We start from the raw sequence: 22,173 nt of genomic DNA, 5'->3' as shown, positions 1-22,173 counted from the left end.
AAATATAAAAAAGATAAATCAAGCGTACAAATATCACATACCTTATCTAACTCGGGATCTTTCTTCATCCAATGTAGAGCAGGCCACTGTCTATGTCTCTCTAATGACTTATCATCTTCTGAATGGGGCCTTGGTGGAAGGTAAGCCTTTACTCCATACATCAGTGGACACGTAGTCTCTTTTGGCGCTATGCAAGGGATCTTCTTTTTCCTTGACATCACCTCAGTCACTGAGGAATCCTGCCTCTTTCTTGAATTCTGAAACTTGTGCTGGATGCGCAATTTCCATTGCAGCTGCAATTCATGCTCCTCGAGATCACTGTTTCTCAGGATGGCAGGAAATGATGTCAAAACAGCATTTGCCATATTCATATACTGTTCTGATGTTGGATAGCTGAAATATGATAATGATAATAATAATAACAATAATAATAATAATAATAATAATAATAATAATAAAAATAATAATAATAATAATAACAACATATTATTAATAATAATGTCACAATACCTTGATATGTAATAATGATGATAACAATAATAATGATATCAATCTAGCTAACTATATAGATGGCTTAACTCCTTTTATTGTATTATTATTATTATTATTATTATTATTATTATTATTATTGTTGTTGTTCTTAACAATCACCTAATTGTGCTTTTGTCCCAGTGAAATTGGCAGATAGTGGGTACACTATCTGAATAGTACACTCAAAGGTGGTTTCACACCTATCAGTGCCGTATTAGTATCATATAGTGTCAGTGATATTCATGTCACTTTCGTGACGTCTATGCACACATATCCTTTCAGACGTGGAGTTGGCTATGATTGTCATAATTCTTGATGAAGAGCAAGATGCTTGCTTAACAAAAAATAAAGAAAAGAAAAGTGGGTACATGAAACGTGGAAGAAAAAGAGAAACTGAAGGAGATTTTGCTACTCTGTACGAGGAATTAATTAATGATGAAACAAAAATTTTCCAGTACTTAAGAATGTCGAAAAACTGTTTGATGACATTGCTTAGTGATGTGTGGTGTGGTATGGTATGGTGTGGTGTGTTATGATGTGGTGTGGTGTGATGTGGTGTGTTCTGGTAAGTATAATGTACAATGTGATTAATTACATCAATTAAAAAGAGTATCTATCACCATTTCAATTTCTTCTATTTTATTTAAAACACTTGTCCGACATCCGTGAAAATTTTTAAAATACCAGTGACGATGATATTCCATTTCACGGAACGGAGACGTAACAATCACTTCAGTCAAAACACGGTACTTCGCCGGACGTGTGTAAATGCTTCCGCTGAATTCCAAAATGATGAATTTTTTTTTTTACTGACACTGAAGCACTGAACAGCACGGAACGAATACGGCACTGATGTGTGTGAAGCGACCTTAACCCGTATCCCTCTGGAGGCATATTCCCGAAGTCTGGTAATGTTTTGGCCCATTTACTCTTGTAGCGGTTAGGATGGGTTAGATTAAGTTACATATAGGTAATTTTGTGCGAGAATCTCAATGAGACTATTTTAGAGAGAATCCTACAGTTAGTTTTGGAGCTACAGCCTAGTGTCCATACAGGCTGGCGGATGACTCCTTCCAGACTTCAGGAATATGCATTCTGGCCCTTCACAAGAACTGACATCAGATCCCGGTATGAACACTGGCGGTGCATCCCATGTTCTTTTGTCCCTCTTCTCATTGCCTTCCCATTATATATATATATATATATATATATATATATATATATATATATATATATATATATATATATATATATATATATATATATAACACTCAACATCCCTACATGCAACAAAACTTACCAAAACACACTCAAAATACACTGAAAACATCCAAAACACAACCAAAACACATCACAACACCCCAAAATACCCACTACACTCACCTAAACACAACCAAATATTGAATATTCAATCAAAACACCCTGTAACATCTGAAAATATTCAAATAACCCACCCCAACCACACTAAATTTATCCAAAACACACTCAAAGCACCCCAATATACCTAAAACTCATCCAAACACACTCAAAAGATTTAAAACACCCAAAATACACTACAACACCCCAAAACTCATCAAACACACCCAAAACACATCAAAACATCCAAAACACACTTAAAGCACCACTTAACACCACAAACACGCCACAAACACACCCTTAAAGACCCAAAACTACTTGCACACAATCAAATACACCTCAAAAGACCCGACACACACACACCCAAACTCACCAAAACACTTAAAATAGAAAATAAACCCAAAACAAACCCACTACACCTCAATATACCCCCAAACACATTCATAACACACAAAAACATCCCATAATATACTCAAAACACCCCACACGACTCAAACCACTTACAATATAACTAAAAACATCCTAAACCACATTTAAAACACCCAAAATTCACCCAAAACACAATGATAACAGCAAATATACACCCAAAACACACCTAAACACCACCAAAACACACTCTAAAAACCCCACAATATTCCTACATACATCCTAAACACATAAAACACCCAAAACACACCAAATATTAGAGAACTGCAGCGCAGCAAGGGAAACTAAGCTAAATATTGTTTACCTGTTTTGCCTCCTCCTCCATTTCTTTTTATTTCTTCCTTCTCCTCTTTCATTTCTCTTATTTTCTTCCTTCTACTACAACTATCTACACGCCTGACTTTAGAAACAGCTGGAAACACTTGGAAAACACTGGAAATTACGGTAAATATTGAGGAGGCTCTGGAGCAGACCGAGTCCTAAATCCTTGATGACGTCACAGGCGAGGTGCCGGCGCCCCGCTGCCATACGTACGTTACGTATTTCATTTTGAAATTGACCCATAGAAAAAATGAAGCTAGGCTCGAATGCATTATATATTCTGACTTGACAATTACTTGAATTAATATTCACAATATCAAAACACCTCTAGTCTCAGTAGTTATAAAGAAATATTATGTGAAATATGGAAAAAGTGTTGGAAATTTTGACACCATTAAAAACACTGAAAAGTCCACCTATTCCACTTTACACTGGTAAAAAGACATTTTAAAAAATCTGAACTATTTTTTAAAATAATGCACACTTAGTTACAAGCTATAATAAAAAAATAAAGAAGCAAAAAAATGACAAAATCACCACTTTCAACGGGACAATAAGCCTATTCAAATTCCACATACTTAACTCAACAGGAACGCAACATACTTTAAAAATCATAAACGATTTTTTGAAGCAATAAAATCTTCATTAAAGCCTCAAATAAAAAAGCCAAAAACCAGGCTGGGTAAATTTCACCGTACAAACTGCCCCTTATTTACATAAAAAAACAACACCAAATTCAGCACATTTACTTAACTGAAGCAAGAAAAACACTTCAAAAGCAACGAAATATTTTTAGAAACCATAAAATCTTACTATACAAGCCAAATAAATTAATTCAGAAAAAATTGAAAAAAATATTGGAACCAACAAGCCGGAACAGGTGCCAGTCCATCATGGCGGCCCTCGGCGGCGACCTCAGTGGGGGAGCCGGCGGCCATGTTGTCTTATTTATTCCTATATAACACCAAAACCAGGCAATGACGGATATATCTGACCAGCGGATATGAAGGCTAGACATGTGGATCCATCTTGTGATATGTTAGGCTTACAATAAGTGAGAGACGAGGCAAATAATGGCTAATAACACAGCTGATGGCTTGTTTACATATTGGCGAACATTAAATATTTGAATAAATTTCCAACTCTTTCCAGACTCAGACGTAAACAAAACCTAAATATAAATAATTAATCCCTAAAAAAACTAAATAACGAATAATGAATTCTAAATAAACGAATACAAGACACTCCAGGGAGGATTAGGGTGTTGTGAAGGCAGTAAGGCTGACTGAAGGGAGACTGGCCCCGCTGGACTCACCTTACGTACTCGTGCCTCTCTGGTGATGCTTGACGGTGCTTGGTGCAGGAAGAAGGTGTTGGGAAGACGGAAACACTGGTTAATAGAGCGTGTAGGGCAAGATTGACCAGTGCTGACCAAAACACTGCAGCCAGCCAGCCGCTCGCCGTGGTAACTCCCCAGCGCCACCTGTCACTGATCCAACACCCACCCACACACACACACACATAAAAAAAAAAAAAAAAGTTGACATGCTATCAAATAATATGTCAAATAATATAAATATCCTCACTTTCTGACTCTCCTTTCCCCACTCCACCCCCGATAAGTGATTATGAACGCAATCTTCACTCAGTGCGGCACCGTGTCACCGCAGCAAACACGAACCAGGGCAGAATAGGCTCAACTGAAATGCTCCTACTCTCTCTCTCTCTCTCTCTCTCTCTCTCTCTCTCTCTCTCTCTCTCTCTCTCTTCACGACTGACGGAAACACTGGTTAATAGAGCGTGTAGGGCAAGATTGACCAGTGCTGACCAAAACACTGCAGCCAGCCAGCCGCTCGCCGTGGTAACTCCCCAGCGCCACCTGTCACTGATCCAACACCCACCCACACACACACACACACACACACACACAAAAAAAAAAAAAAAAAAAGTTGACATGCTATCAAATAATATGTCAAATAATATAAATATCCTCACTTTCTGACTCTCCTTTCCCCACTCCACCCCCGATAAGTGATTATGAACGCAATCTTCACTCAGTGCGGCACCGTGTCACCGCAGCAAACACGAACCAGGGCAGAATAGGCTCAACTGAAATGCTCCTACTCTCTCTCTCTCTCTCTCTCTCTCTCTCTCTCTCTCTCTCTCTCTTCACGACTGTTTTTCAAAGCTATAAAGATGATTATCAGGGTTTTCAATGGTGTTTCTCCTGTTATTAATGTAGAAATGTTGTTAATCTGTCACTAAAACCGTAAAAATACCCTTGAAGACCTGTGCAACTACTGACAGAGAGAGAGAGAGAGAGAGAGAGAGAGAGAGAGAGAGAGAGAGAGAGAGAGAGAGAGAGAGAGAGAGAGATAACTAGCAATAACATTCACACACACATACACACACCAGTGCATTTATACGAAGGACTCTCCTGAACTAGAGGAGGTCATACTTTGATGTATAATTTGGAAATCAGCTATTTTTTTCTATTAAGACACACACAATTAAACGCTGATTTCCGGACGTGTCACTTGCGATCATACCACGTACTCTCGTGGCCTTGCAATGCGCGGCTGCTTAACGGGATGCACGTTCTCTACTTATGATACAAGTTATTTCCGAAACGTGTCATTTTTTTTTCCCCCCTACGTCCACTCAGAGGTCAAGCATACGCAGCTCACTGGCCCTTCCTTCCGCCTCCATCTTTCACTTTGTCCTCCAAAACCGTGGGGAGGGTACAGTGTCGCCCCACACACTCGCCACTCACTTTTCCTGCCTTTCTTACACTCTCGGGCGCCAGCAAGGCCTAGTACCTTTATATATCACACAAAACCAAAGTTAGTCGTGCTGACTAACTTTTCTTAGTAAAACCCATGGGGTCTAGAACGAGTGGCAGCATTAGTAACAGTGACTAACATAATGTTATTCAATTTGTGACTAACTGAGCACTCAACCTGAGTATGGTCTTACTCAAATATATCTGACTAATGCCTTCGTACTGTTCACTGCTTCTACTAACCACATTAGTAAAGTGGATCATAGGTTAGTCAATTAAATGATTAATTAGTTAGTCTTTCTTAGACAGATGATGAATCATTAGTACCTTTAATACAAGCAGCTAGCTACTGCTGTCTTAAGGTTAGGGAAAGAATAGGTAATAAATTCAATATATTCATATACAATTAAATGTTCCCTCCATTTCATTGCATTAAAAAAAATAAATAAAAAAAATAAACACTATAATTTTTATCATCTATAGTATAATATGCTTTTCACTTGAACATTTAACAGAAAGCTCCCCTCAAAACTGTAATGATATATAAAACAGATGTAAAAAATAAACTCCATTACTAACACTTCATCCTAGCATGAGAGAAAAAAAAAAAAAGCAACACAAAAACAACCTTTTTTTGACAAGCCATTAAGTAAATAATACACATTTGTGGGTATTAATCACTAAAACTTGCAATGTGGAAAAGAAAGTAAGCATCTCTTAAGATATGAATATTAAACCTTACTCCCATTCATAAACTAAAGGAAAAACTATGTAAGAAAAGTTAACATAAAATAAATGTAAGGAGTTACAGACCCTGTAAAGAATAATTAATTAGTCCATTGCTAATCATTATATCACAGTACTTTTAAGAAACTTAGGGAAACAACCAGTGCAAAAATAGACATTTAACCTTATTTGTACAAGCTTTTAACCCAGATCATATCCATATGTCACCATTAATCCTTTAAAGCCACACAAAAAAAGAAAATGAGTATTTCTATGGGATATACTATCTAAACAAATCTACAGAAATGCTCAGAACAGTAATAAAGAAGCTTCACATATCACTTGCAATACCATAGAGAAATAAAAAAAAAAAAGGTAAAAAATGCATAAAATATATATATATATATATATATATATATATATATATATATATATATATATATATATATATATATATATATATATATATATATATATATATATATATATATATATATATATATATATATATATATATATATATATATATATATATATATATATATATGCATCATATGGTACATGAAGAATACTTCCCAATTTGGAGAGAGAGAAAGAGAGAGAGAGAGAGAGAGAGAGAGAGAGAGAGAGAGAGAGAGAGAGAGAGAGAGAGAGAGAGAGAGAGAGAGAGAGAGAGAGAGAGAGAGAGAGGAGAGAGAGTGAGTCTACTTTCCATTCATTATATATATATATATATATATATATATATATATATATATATATATATATATATATATATATATATATATATATATATATATATATATATATATATATATATATATATATATATATATATATATATATATATATATATATATATATATATATATAACATAAGAACAATTCAGTAAGATTTCATGAATACTGGGTTGGGGGGAAGGGGAAGTACAAGTATTTCCTTTTCCTTTTAGAAAACTTATTAACATAATGTTATGTATTTATTTCACTGATTAATCTTTAACTAGTAATTGACTAGTGTGTGTGTGTGTGTGTGTGTGTGTGTGTGTGTGTGTGTGTGTGTGTGTGTGTGTGTGTGTGTGTGTGTGTGTGTGTGTGTGTGTGTGTGTGTGTGTGTGTGTGTGTGTGTTGTGTGTGTGTGTGTGTGTGACAGAGAGAGAGAGAGAGAGAGAGAGAGAGAGAGAGAGAGAGAGAGAGAGAGAGAGAGAGAGAGAGAGAGAGAGAGAGAGAGAGAGAGAGAGAGAGAGAGAGAGAGAGAGAGACAGAGAGAGAGAGAGGCATTATGTGTGGAGTTGAATATATTTAGAAGCAGATTTATGCATTTTCGTAGCTCAATTCTGTCTTTACTTCATTGAGTTTTACAAGTAGAGATCTTGTTTTTGAAGTGTTACCTTTGTCATACTTGATACCTAAGAGATGGGATGTTGTGAAACAGAGGAAATGTTCACAATATTTTGGGTGTTCAATATTAAACACAAAGCCCTGCTACCAATGAGACTACAGCCATAGAAATACATGTTGGTTCAGCTACAGATGCACCATCAAATACACACTAGACTGCCCTGTTCTTAGTTCTTCTTCTGGTACCTTAAGGAAGAAATAATAGTGTAAACATTAATAACATTTTGACATTAAAATAAAATTTATATGTAGATGTATATCTTAAGGTGATAATATATTCAGAAATTTCAATATATACACACCACTCTAAAATCAAAGGTACTGAAATTTAACCTTAGTAAAAATGGAGTCTTTCCTTTCTCCAAGCAGGTGAAGTAACCCCAATATAACTAAGCAAGCATCTGGTGCAAATAAATAAATATATAAATAAAAATGATAATAAGTAAATCAAATAAACAAAAGAAAATTAACTGTGTAAGGAAAAAGTGAAGATATGGTCACATCCAATAGGACAGTCCACTAATTTAAGTACCAATATTTTAAAAGTCTCCTGTAATTATTGCTTTATCACATAAGAATTAACAAAAATAAAGCTCCTCGATGGTTCTACTAATTATATGAATGACAAGCATTTTGATTGAATGCTTAGAACGACCAGTACACTAATGATTTTTGTCCTTTGTGTCACAGCAGCAAATCTTTTGTACGAGTATGCGGTTATGTTTTTTACTTGAGACACTATTTGGGTAATATCATAATGCAATAATGCTTTGTCTAGCAAGTCCTCGTAAGAATATGATGAGTACTGATCGAAAAAAAAAAAAAGAAAGAAAGAAAGAAAACCCCAGCCGAACCTACATGCCCCGACATAATGCACTGATGTTCCGAACTCCCGATTCTTCTCATCATATCTATCGAAACAGTGTGAGAAGTCCTGAACTTCATCACAACCATGGAAGAAACCTTTATCAGACTGTATGCACTTGCGCTAGTGCCGGCAAAGGTGACTCCAAGAATTCTATCTCCACACGAATTAGTGACCTGTCTTATTGGACTGCAAGGGAAGAGGATGCAGCTAATATTTCTAAAAAGATTGATAATATTTACATTTTAAATTTCAAATTGGACAGCCTATTGGGTTTATTTACACTAGAAATAATGTCTTTCCTTACGAGAGAGAGAGAAAGAGAGAGAGAGAGAGAGAGAGAGAGAGAGAGAGAGAGAGAGAGAGAGAGAGAGAGAGAGAGAGAGAGAGAGAGAGAGAGAGAGAGAGAGAGAGAGAGAGAGAGAGATGCTTTACACCTATTAAAATCTTTAACATCACTTATGCTGCAAACAATTATTTAGCCATAGCACTCAGCCAAAAATTTGATAGAAGAGCAGGAATTTAACAATTAAATTAGTACCTTTATAGAAATTGGTGCAAGCATTACAGTTAGATAGGTCATGCTTAATACAATGTTTGGGTTTTTGAATGCAGCATAGTTTCATGAATATTAGGCCTATAAAAGTGAAAGATGCATTGCTAATGATGAAAAGATACATATATTAAATTGCTACCAGCTACTGAAATGAACAAATTGAACTAGACATTACTCGCATTGACTTTCATCGTGGTCATAGAGTTCAAGTAAGGTTTCCATATACAGAGGAACTGCTTTTCTTTTTTTGAGAATGGCAATTATTGGGAGCCTATATTTCTCCAGCCCTTTCAAAACTGCTACTCTTGGGTCTGGTTCATCCGCTTGTGGTTCTAATCTCAGGAACTCCTTGATTATCTGTAAAGATATAAGCATCAAATAATTATAAGTGAAGGTTATAGAGATGAGCATCTGCAATAACTGTACTTAGTTATGAGTGCTTATCTCCCGTCACTAAGGCCTTTGAGCCTGAGAGGGAGAATGGAAGTACCAGTAGTTAAATATCAATTACCTACTATAAAATATAAATAGCTATATACATTATAGCCCTACAAATAAAGTTGACAATTAGTAACAATATGTAGCAAAATCCATAAAGTGTACATATATACACACCTACGCCCTCAAAAATCTGAATCCACGGGTACAAGTTCAGGATTTCTGCTACAAGAATGTTCCCATTGATTATTTTTTTGCGTCTCTCAGAGAGTGTCAACTGCATGAGGCGTTCAGCCTGAGGAAAATCATTAAAGTAAAATTAGTTTTCATAAGTTGACTGTCCCGCCAGCCTCCCTCTCTCCCTTATATATATATATATATATATATATATATATATATATATATATATATATATATATATATATATATATATATATATATATATATATATATATATATATATATATATATATATATATATATATATATATATATATATATATATATATATATATATATATATATATATATATATATATATATATATATATATATATATATATATATATATATATACACAAGTATAATTTTTCAGTGGCTATCCACCAGTACCATTGAAATTGCTTACATAAGAGCAGGTATTTTTAAACAACACCAGTAAAGAAGTCTCTGAAATATAAAAAAGATAAATCAAGCGTACAAATATCACATACCTTATCTAACTCGGGATCTTTCTTCATCCAATGTAGAGCAGGCCACTGTCTATGTCTCTCTAATGACTTATCATCTTCTGAATGGGGCCTTGGTGGAAGGTAAGCCTTTACTCCATACATCAGTGGACACGTAGTCTCTTTTGGCGCTATGCAAGGGATCTTCTTTTTCCTTGACATCACCTCAGTCACTGAGGAATCCTGCCTCTTTCTTGAATTCTGAAACTTGTGCTGGATGCGCAATTTCCATTGCAGCTGCAATTCATGCTCCTCGAGATCATTGTTTCTCAGGATGGCAGGAAATGATGTCAAAACAGCATTTGCCATATTCATATACTGTTCTGATGTTGGATAGCTGAAATATGATAATGATAATAATAATAACACTAATAATAATAATAATAATAATAATAATAATAATAATAATAACAACATATTATTAATAATAATGTCACAATACCTTGATATGTAATAATGATGATAACAATAATAATGATATCAATCTAGCTAACTATATAGATGGCTTAACTCCTTTTATTGTATTATTATTATTATTATTATTATTATTATTATTATTATTGTTGCTGTTCTTAACAATCACCTAATTGTGCTTTTGTCCCAGTGAAATTGGCAGATAGTGGGTACACTATCTGAATAGTACACTCAAAGGTGGTTTCACACCTATCAGTGCCGTATTAGTATCATATAGTGTCAGTGATATTCATGTCACTTTCGTGACGTCTATGCACACATATCCTTTCAGACGTGGAGTTGGCTATGATTGTCATAATTCTTGATGAAGAGCAAGATGCTTGCTTAACAAAAAATAAAGAAAAGAAAAGTGGGTACATGAAACGTGGAAGAAAAAGAGAAACTGAAGGAGATTTTGCTACTCTGTACGAGGAATTAATTAATGATGAAACAAAAATTTTCCAGTACTTAAGAATGTCGAAAAACTGTTTGATGACATTGCTCAGTGATGTGTGGTGTGGTGTGGTATGGTGTGGTGTGTTATGATGTGGTGTGGTGTGATGTGGTGTGTTCTGGTAAGTATAATGTACAATGTGATTAATTACATCAATTAAAAAGAGTATCTATCACCATTTCAATTTCTTCTATTTTATTTCAAACACTTGTCCGACATCCGTGAAAATTTTTAAAATACCAGTGACGATGATATTCCATTTCACGGAACGGAGACGTAACAATCACTTCAGTCAAAACACGGTACTTCGCCGGACGTGTGTAAATGCTTCCGCTGAATTCCAAAATGATGAATTTTTTTTTTTTACTGACACTGAAGCACTGAACAGCACGGAACGAATACGGCACTGATGTGTGTGAAGCGACCTTAACCCGTATCCCTCTGGAGGCATATTCCCGAAGTCTGGTAATGTTTTGGCCCATTTACTCTTGTAGCGGTTAGGTTAGGTTAGATTAAGTTACATATAGGTAATTTTGTGCGAGAATCTCAATGAGACTATTTTAGAGAGAATCCTACAGTTAGTTTTGGAGCTACAGCCTAGTGTCCATACAGGCTGGCGGATGACTCCTTCCAGACTTCAGGAATATGCATTCTGGCCCTTCACAAGAACTGACATCAGATCCCGGTATGAACACTGGCGGTGCATCCCATGTTCTTTTGTCCCTCTTCTCATTGCCTTCCCATTATATATATATATATATATATATATATATATATATATATATATATATATATATATATATATATATATATATATATATATAACACTCAACATCCCTACATGCAACAAAACTTACCAAAACACACTCAAAATACACTCAAAACATCCAAAACACAACGAAAACACATCACAACACCCCAAAATACTTACTACACTCACCTAAACACTACCAAATATTGAATATTCAATCAAAACACCCTGTAACATCTGAAAATATCCAAATAATTCACCCCAACCACACTAAATTTATCCAAAACACACTCAAAGCACCCCAATATACCTAAAACTCATCCAAACACACTCAAAAGATTTAAAACACCCAAAATACACTACAACACCCCAAAACTCATCAAACACACCCAAAACACATCAAAACATCCAAAACACACTTAAAGCACCACTCAACACCACAAACACGCCACAAACACACCCTTAAAGACCCAAAACTACTTGCACACAATCAAATACACCTCAAAAGACCCGACACACACACACCCAAACTCACCAAAACACTTAAAACAGAAAATAAACCCAAAACAAACCCACTACACCTCAATATACCCCCAAACACATTCATAACACACAAAAACATCCCATAATATACTCAAAACACCCCACACGACTCAAACCACTTACAATATAACTAAAAACATCCTAAACCACATTTAAAACACCCAAAATTCACCCAAAACACAATGATAACAGCAAATATACACCCAAAACACACCTAAACACCACCAAAACACACTCTAAAAACCCCACAATATTCCTACATACATCCTAAACACATAAAACACCCAAAACACACCAAATATTAGAGAACTGCAGCGCAGCAAGGGAAACTAAGCTAAATATTGTTTACCTGTTTTGCCTCCTCCTCCATTTCTTTTTATTTCTTCCTTCTCCTCTTTCATTTCTCTTATTTTCTTCCTTCTACTACAACTATCTACACGCCTGACTTTAGAAACAGCTGGAAACACTTGGAAAACACTGGAAATTACGGTAAATATTGAGGAGGCTCTGGAGCAGACCGAGTCCTGAATCCTTGATGACGTCACAGGCGAGGTGCCGGCGCCCCGCTGCCATACGTACGTTACGTATTTCATTTTGAAATTGACCCATAGAAAAAATGAAGCTAGGCTCGAATGCATTATATATTCTGACTTGACAATTACTTGAATTAATATTCACAATATCAAAACACCTCTAGTCTCAGTAGTTATAAAGAAATATTATGTGAAATATGGAAAAAGTGTTGGAAATTTTGACACCATTAAAAACACTGAAAAGTCCACCTATTCCACTTTACACTGGTAAAAAGACATTTTAAAAAATCTGAACTATTTTTTAAAATAATGCACACTTAGTTACAAGCTATAATAAAAAAATAAAGAAGCAAAAAAATGACAAAATCACCACTTTCAACGGGACAATAAGCCTATTCAAATTCCACATACTTAACTCAACAGGAACGCAACATACTTTAAAAATCATAAACGATTTTTTGAAGCAATAAAATCTTCATTAAAGCCTCAAATAAAAAAGCCAAAAACCAGGCTGGGTAAATTTCACCGTACAAACTGCCCCTTATTTACATAAAAAAACAACACCAAATTCAGCACATTTACTTAACTGAAGCAAGAAAAACACTTCAAAAGCAACGAAATATTTTTAGAAACCATAAAATCTTACTATACAAGCCAAATATATTAATTCAGAAAAAATTGAAAAAAATATTGGAACCAACAAGCCGGAACAGGTGCCAGTCCATCATGGCGGCCCTCGGCGGCGACCTCAGTGGGGGAGCCGGCGGCCATGTTGTCTTATTTATTCCTATATAACACCAAAACCAGGCAATGACGGATATATCTGACCAGCGGATATAAAGGCTAGACATGTGGATCCATCTTGTGATATGTTAGGCTTACAATAAGTGAGAGACGAGGCAAATAATGGCTAATAACACAGCTGATGGCTTGTTTACATATTGGCGAACATTAAATATTTGAATAAATTTCCAACTCTTTCCAGACTCAGACGTAAACAAAACCTAAATATAAATAATTAATCCCTAAAAAAAACTAAATAACGAATAATGAATTCTAAATAAACGAATACAAGACACTCCAGGGAGGATTAGGGTGTTGTGAAGGCAGTAAGGCTGACTGAAGGGAGACTGGCCCCGCTGGACTCACCTTACGTACTCGTGCCTCTCTGGTGATGCTTGACGGTGCTTGGTGCAGGAAGAAGGTGTCGGGAAGACGGAAACACTGGTTAATAGAGCGTATAGGGCAAGATTGACCAGTGCTGACCAAAACACTGCAGCCAGCCAGCCGCTCGCCGTGGTAACTCCCCAGCGCCACCTGTCACTGATCCAACACCCACCCACACACACACACACAAAAAAAAAAAAAAGTTGACATGCTATCAAATAATATGTCAAATAATATAAATATCCTCACTTTCTGACTCTCCTTTCCCCACTCCACCCCCGATAAGTGATTATGAACGCAATCTTCACTCAGTGCGGCACCGTGTCACCGCAGCAAACACGAACCAGGGCAGAATAGGCTCAACTGAAACGCTCCTACTCTCTCTCTCTCTCTCTCTCTCTCTCTTCACGACTGACGGAAACACTGGTTAATAGAGCGTGTAGGGCAAGATTGACCAGTGCTGACCAAAACACTGCAGCCAGCCAGCCGCTCGCCGTGGTAACTCCCCAGCGCCACCCGTCACTGATCCAACACCCACCCACACACACACACACACACAAAAAAAAAGTTGACATGCTATCAAATAATATGTCAAATAATATAAATATCCTCACTTTCTGACTCTCCTTTCCCCACTCCACCCCCGATAAGTGATTATGAACGCAATCTTCACTCAGTGCGGCACCGTGTCACCGCAGCAAACGCGAACCAGGGCAGAATAGGCTCAACTGAAATGCTCCTACTCTCTCTCTCTCTCTCTCTCTCTCTCTCTCTCTCTCTTCACGACTGTTTTTCAAAGCTATAAAGATGATTATCAGGGTTTTCAATGGTGTTTCTCCTGTTATTAATGTAGAAATGTTGTTAATCTGTCACTAAAACCGTAAAAATACCCTTGAAGACCTGTGCAACTACTGACAGAGAGAGAGAGAGAGAGAGAGAGAGAGAGAGAGAGAAAGAGAGAGAGAGAGATAACTAGCAATAACATTCACACACACATACACACACCAGTGCATTTATACGAAGGACTCTCCTGAACTAGAGGAGGTCATACTTTGATGTATAATTTGGAAATCAGCTATTTTTTTCTATTAAGACACAAACAATTAAACGCTGATTTCCGGACGTGTCACTTGCGATCATACCACGTACTCTCGTGGCCTTGCAATGCGCGGCTGCTTAACGGGATGCACGTTCTCTACTTATGATACAAGTTATTTCCGAAACGTGTCATTTTTTTTTCCCCCCCTACGTCCACTCAGAGGTCAAGCATACGCAGCTCACTGGCCCTTCCTTCCGCCTCCATCTTTCACTTTGTCCTCCAAAACCGTGGGGAGGGTACAGTGTCGCCACACACACTCGCCACTCACTTTTCCTGCCTTTCTTACACTCTCGGGCGCCAGCAAGGCCTAGTACCTTTATATATCACACAAAACCAAAGTTAGTCGTGCTGACTAACTTTTCTTAGTAAAACCCATGGGGTCTAGAACGAGTGGCAGCATTAGTAACAGTGACTAACATAATGTTATTCAATTTGTGACTAACTGAGCACTCAACCTGAGTATGGTCTTACTCAAATATATCTGACTAATGCCTTCGTACTGTTCACTGCTTCTACTAACCACATTAGTAAAGTGGATCATAGGTTAGTCAATTAAATTATTATTTAGTTAGTCTTTCTTAGACAGATGATGAATCATTAGTACCTTTAATACTAGCAGCTAGCTACTGCTGTCTCAAGGTTAGGGATGGTACATGAAGAATACTTCCCAATTTGGAGAGAGAGAGAGAGAGAGAGAGAGAGAGAGAGAGAGAGAGAGAGAGAGAGAGAGAGAGAGAGAGAGTGAGTCTGCTTTCCATTCATTATATATATATATATATATATATATATATATATATATATATATATATATATATATATATATATATATATATATATATATATATATATATATATATATATATATATATATATATATATATAACATAAGAACAATTCAGTAAGATTTCATGAATACTGGGTTGGGGGGGAAGGGGAAGTACAAGTATTTCCTTTTCCTTTTAGAAAACTTATTAACATAATGTTATGTATTTATTTCACTGATTAATCTTTAACTAGTAATTGACTAGTGTGTGTGTGTGTGTGTGTGTGTGTGTGTGTGTGTGTGTGTGTGTGTGTGTGTGTGTGTGTGTGTGTGTGTGTGTGTGTGTGTGTGTGTGTGGTGTTGTGTGTGTGTGTGTGTGTGTGTGTGTTGTGTGTGTTGTGTGTGTGTGACAGAGAGAGAGAGAGAGAGAGAGAGAGAGAGAGAGAGAGAGAGAGAGAGAGAGAGAGAGAGAGAGAGAGAGAGAGAGAGAGAGAGAGAGAGAGAGAGAGAGAGAGAGAGAGAGAGAGAGAGAGAGAGAGGCATTATGTGTGGAGTTGAATATATTTAGAAGCAGATTTATGCATTTTCGTAGCTCAATTCTGTCTTTACTTCATTGAGTTTTACAAGTAGAGATCTTGTTTTTGAAGTGTTACCTTTGTCATACTTGATACCTAAGAGTTGGGATGTTGTGAAACAGAGGAAATGTTCACAATTTTTTGGGTGTTCAATATTAAACACAAAGCCCTGCTACCAATGAGACTACAGCCATAGAAATACATGTTGGTTCAGCTACAGATGCACCATCAAATACACACTAGACTGCCCTGTTCTTAGTTCTTCTTCTGGTACCTTAAGGAAGAAATAATAGTGTAAACATTAATAACATTTTGACATTAAAATAAAATTTATATGTAGATGTATATCTTAAGGTGATAATATATTCAGAAATTTCGATATATACACACCACTCTAAAATCAAAGGTACTGAAATTTAACCTTAGTAAAAATGGAGTCTTTCCTTTCTCCAAGCAGGTGAAGTAACCCCAATATAACTAAGCAAGCATCTGGTGCAAATAAATAAATATATAAATAAAAATGATAATAAGTAAATCAAATAAACAAAAGAAAATTAACTGTGTAAGGAAAAAGTGAAGATATGGTCACATCCAATAGGACAGTCCACTAATTTAAGTACCAATCTTTTAAAAGTCTCCTGTAATTATTGCTTTATCACATAAGAATTAACAAAAATAAAGCTCCTCGATGGTTCTACTAATTATATGAATGACAAGCATTTTGATTGAATGCTTAGAACGACCAGTACACTAATGATTTTTGTCCTTTGTGTCACAGCAGCAAATCTTTTGTACGAGTATGCGGTTATGTTTTTTACTTGAGACACTATTTGGGTAATATCATAATGCAATAATCCTTTGTGTAGCAAGTCTTCGTAAGAATATGATGAGTAGTGATCGAAAAAAAAAAAAAGAAAGAAAGAAAGAAAACCCCAGCCGAACCTACATGCCCCGACATAATGCACTGATGTTCCGAACTCCCGATTCTTCTCATCATATCTATCGAAACAGTGTGAGAAGTCCTGAACTTCATCACAACCATGGAAGAAACCTTTATCAGACTGTATGCACTTGCGCTAGTGCCGGCAAAGGTGACTCCAAGAATTCTATCTCCACACGAATTAGTGACCTGTCTTATTGGACTGCAAGGGAAGAGGATGCAGCTAATATTTCTAAAAAGATTGATAATATTTACATTTTAAATTTCAAATTGGACAGCCTATTGGGTTTATTTACACTAGAAATAATGTCTTTCCTTACGAGAGAGAGAGAGAGAGAGAGAGAGAGAGAGAGAGAGAGAGAGAGAGAGAGAGAGAGAGAGAGAGAGAGAGAGAGAGAGAGAGAGAGAGAGAGAGAGAGAGAGAGAGAGAGAGAGAGAGAGAGAGAGAGAGAGAGAGAGAGAGAGATGCTTTACACCTATTAAAATCTTTAACATCACTTATGCTGCAAACAATTATTTAGCCATAGCACTCAGCCAAAAATTTGATAGAAGAGCAGGAATTTAACAATTAAATTAGTACCTTTATAGAAATTGGTGCAAGCATTACAGTTAGATAGGTCATGCTTAATACAATGTTTGGGTTTTTGCATGCAGCATAGTTTCATGAATATTAGGCCTATAAAAGTGAAAGATGCATTGCTAATGATGAAAAGATACATATATTAAATTGCTACCAACTACTGAAATGAACAAATTGAACTAGACATTACTCGCATTGACTTTCATCGTGGTCATAGAGTTCAAGTAAGGTTTCCATATACAGAGGAACTGCTTTTCTTTTTTTGAGAATGGCAATTATTGGGAGCCTATATTTCTCCAGCCCTTTCAAAACTGCTACTCTTGGGTCTGGTTCATCCGCTTGTGGTTCTAATCTCAGGAACTCCTTGATTATCTGTAAAGATATAAGCATCAAATAATTATAAGTGAAGGTTATAGAGATGAGCATCTGCAATAACTGTACTTAGTTATGAGTGCTTATCTCCCGTCACTAAGGCCTTTGAGCCTGAGAGGGAGAATGGAAGTACCAGTAGTTAAATATCAATTACCTACTATAAAATATAAATAGCTATATACATTATAGCCCTACAAATAAAGTTGACAATTAGTAACAATATGTAGCAAAATCCATAAAGTGTACATATATACACACCTATGCCCTCAAAAATCTGAATCCACGGGTACAAGTTCAGGATTTCTGCTACAAGAATGTTCCCATTGATTATTTTTTTGCGTCTCTCAGAGAGTGTCAACTGCATGAGGCGTTCAGCCTGAGGAAAATCATTAAAGTAAAATTAGTTTTCATAAGTTGACTGTCCCGCCAGCCTCCCTCTCTCCCTTATATATATATATATATATATATATATATATATATATATATATATATATATATATATATATATATATATATATATATATATATATATACATGTATATAATATATGTATATATATATATATATATATATATATATATATATATATATATATATATATATATATATATATATATATATATATATATATATATATATATATATATATATATATATATATATATATATATATATATATATATATATATATATATATACACAAGTATAATTTTTCAGTGGCTATCCACCAGTACCATTGAAATTGCTTACATAAGAGCAGGTATTTTTAAACAACACCAGTAAAGAAGTCTCTGAAATATAAAAAAGATAAATCAAGCGTACAAATATCACATACCTTATCTAACTCGGGATCTTTCTTCATCCAATGTAGAGCAGGCCACTGTCTATGTCTCTCTAATGACTTATCATCTTCTGAATGGGGCCTTGGTGGAAGGTAAGCCTTTACTCCATACATCAGTGGACACGTAGTCTCTTTTGGCGCTATGCAAGGGATCTTCTTTTTCCTTGACATCACCTCAGTCACTGAGGAATCCTGCCTCTTTCTTGAATTCTGAAACTTGTGCTGGATGCGCAATTTCCATTGCAGCTGCAATTCATGCTCCTCGAGATCACTGTTTCTCAGGATGGCAGGAAATGATGTCAAAACAGCATTTGCCATATTCATATACTGTTCTGATGTTGGATAGCTGAAATATGATAATGATAATAATAATAACACTAATAATAATAATAATAATAATAATAATAATAATAATAATAACAACATATTATTAATAATAATGTCACAATACCTTGATATGTAATAATGATGATAACAATAATAATGATATCAATCTAGCTAACTATATAGATGGCTTAACTCCTTTTATTGTATTATTATTATTATTATTATTATTATTATTATTATTATTGTTGTTGTTCTTAACAATCACCTAATTGTGCTTTTGTCCCAGTGAAATTGGCAGATAGTGGGTACACTATCTGAATAGTACACTCAAAGGTGGTTTCACACCTATCAGTGCCGTATTAGTATCATATAGTGTCAGTGATATTCATGTCACTTTCGTGACGTCTATGCACACATATCCTTTCAGACGTGGAGTTGGCTATGATTGTCATAATTCTTGATGAAGAGCAAGATGCTTGCTTAACAAAAAATAAAGAAAAGAAAAGTGGGTACATGAAACGTGGAAGAAAAAGAGAAACTGAAGGAGATTTTGCTACTCTGTACGAGGAATTAATTAATGATGAAACAAAAATTTTCCAGTACTTAAGAATGTCGAAAAACTGTTTGATGACATTGCTCAGTGATGTGTGGTGTGGTGTGGTATGGTGTGGTGTGTTATGATGTGGTGTGGTGTGATGTGGTGTGTTCTGGTAAGTATAATGTACAATGTGATTAATTACATCAATTAAAAAGAGTATCTATCACCATTTCAATTTCTTCTATTTTATTTCAAACACTTGTCCGACATCCGTGAAAATTTTTAAAATACCAGTGACGATGATATTCCATTTCACGGAACGGAGACGTAACAATCACTTCAGTCAAAACACGGTACTTCGCCGGACGTGTGTAAATGCTTCCGCTGAATTCCAAAATGATGAATTTTTTTTTTTTACTGACACTGAAGCACTGAACAGCACGGAACGAATACGGCACTGATGTGTGTGAAGCGACCTTAACCCGTATCCCTCTGGAGGCATATTCCCGAAGTCTGGTAATGTTTTGGCCCATTTACTCTTGTAGCGGTTAGGTTAGGTTAGATTAAGTTACATATAGGTAATTTTGTGCGAGAATCTCAATGAGACTATTTTAGAGAGAATCCTACAGTTAGTTTTGGAGCTACAGCCTAGTGTCCATACAGGCTGGCGGATGACTCCTTCCAGACTTCAGGAATATGCATTCTGGCCCTTCACAAGAACTGACATCAGATCCCGGTATGAACACTGGCGGTGCATCCCATGTTCTTTTGTCCCTCTTCTCATTGCCTTCCCATTATATATATATATATATATATATATATATATATATATAACACTCAACATCCCTACATGCAACAAAACTTACCAAAACACACTCAAAATACACTCAAAACATCCAAAACACAACCAAAACACATCACAACACCCCAAAATACCCACTACACTCACCTAAACACAACCAAATATTGAATATTCAATCAAAACACCCTGTAACATCTGAAAATATCCAAATAACCCACCCCAACCACACTAAATTTATCCAAAACACACTCAAAGCACCCCAATATACCTAAAACTCATCCAAACACACTCAAAAGATTTAAAACACCCAAAATACACTACAACACCCCAAAACTCATCAAACACACCCAAAACACATCAAAACATCCAAAACACACTTAAAGCACCACTCAACACCACAAACACGCCACAAACACACCCTTAAAGACCCAAAACTACTTGCACACAATCAAATACACCTCAAAAGACCCGACACACACACACCCAAACTCACCAAAACACTTAAAACAGAAAATAAACCCAAAACAAACCCACTACACCTCAATATACCCCCAAACACATTCATAACACACAAAAACATCCCATAATATACTCAAAACACCCCACACGACTCAAACCACTTACAATATAACTAAAAACATCCTAAACCACATTTAAAACACCCAAAATTCACCCAAAACACAATGATAACAGCAAATATACACCCAAAACACACCTAAACACCACCAAAACACACTCTAAAAACCCCACAATATTCCTACATACATCCTAAACACATAAAACACCCAAAACACACCAAATATTAGAGAACTGCAGCGCAGCAAGGGAAACTAAGCTAAATATTGTTTACCTGTTTTGCCTCCTCCTCCATTTCTTTTTATTTCTTCCTTCTCCTCTTTCATTTCTCTTATTTTCTTCCTTCTACTACAACTATCTACACGCCTGACTTTAGAAACAGCTGGAAACACTTGGAAAACACTGGAAATTACGGTAAATATTGAGGAGGCTCTGGAGCAGACCGAGTCCTGAATCCTTGATGACGTCACAGGCGAGGTGCCGGCGCCCCGCTGCCATACGTACGTTACGTATTTCATTTTGAAATTGACCCATAGAAAAAATGAAGCTAGGCTCGAATGCATTATATATTCTGACTTGACAATTACTTGAATTAATATTCACAATATCAAAACACCTCTAGTCTCAGTAGTTATAAAGAAATATTATGTGAAATATGGAAAAAGTGTTGGAAATTTTGACACCATTAAAAACACTGAAAAGTCCACCTATTCCACTTTACACTGGTAA

At 35.8% G+C, this 22,173-nt stretch overlaps 1 protein-coding gene and 1 long non-coding RNA gene across 9 annotated transcripts in view; both read right to left on the bottom strand.

The window, feature by feature from the left end:
- The window catches only part of LOC135103211 (uncharacterized), a 48,503-nt gene that overhangs the window by 19,269 nt on the left and 7,061 nt on the right, over positions 1-22,173 (bottom strand). For 6 of the 8 annotated variants that reach the window (XR_010269965.1, XR_010269967.1, XR_010269966.1 and 3 more), the window contains exons 2-4: positions 19,196-19,547; positions 10,116-10,467; positions 42-393 (exon numbers count right to left, since the gene is read on the bottom strand). The gene's annotated coding sequence lies outside the window, so the exon portion shown is untranslated. Of the gene's footprint in view, positions 1-41; positions 394-3,949; positions 4,497-10,115; positions 10,468-14,013; positions 14,220-19,195; positions 19,548-22,173 lie in introns of those variants that run through there. The other 2 variants (XM_064009287.1, XM_064009290.1) reach the window with 2 other exon arrangements.
- On the bottom strand, positions 16,599-18,089 carry LOC135100620 (uncharacterized). Its single transcript, XR_010268853.1, has 2 exons — positions 16,890-18,089; positions 16,599-16,742 (listed from the first exon to the last, which is right to left on the bottom strand). It is a non-coding gene; the product is annotated as an uncharacterized LOC135100620 (long non-coding RNA).

The sequence above is a fragment of the Scylla paramamosain genome, chromosome 1, assembly GCF_035594125.1.
Source record: "Scylla paramamosain isolate STU-SP2022 chromosome 1, ASM3559412v1, whole genome shotgun sequence".
NCBI lineage: Eukaryota > Metazoa > Arthropoda > Malacostraca > Decapoda > Portunidae > Scylla > Scylla paramamosain.
This window is presented reverse-complemented; position numbering and strand designations above follow the sequence as displayed.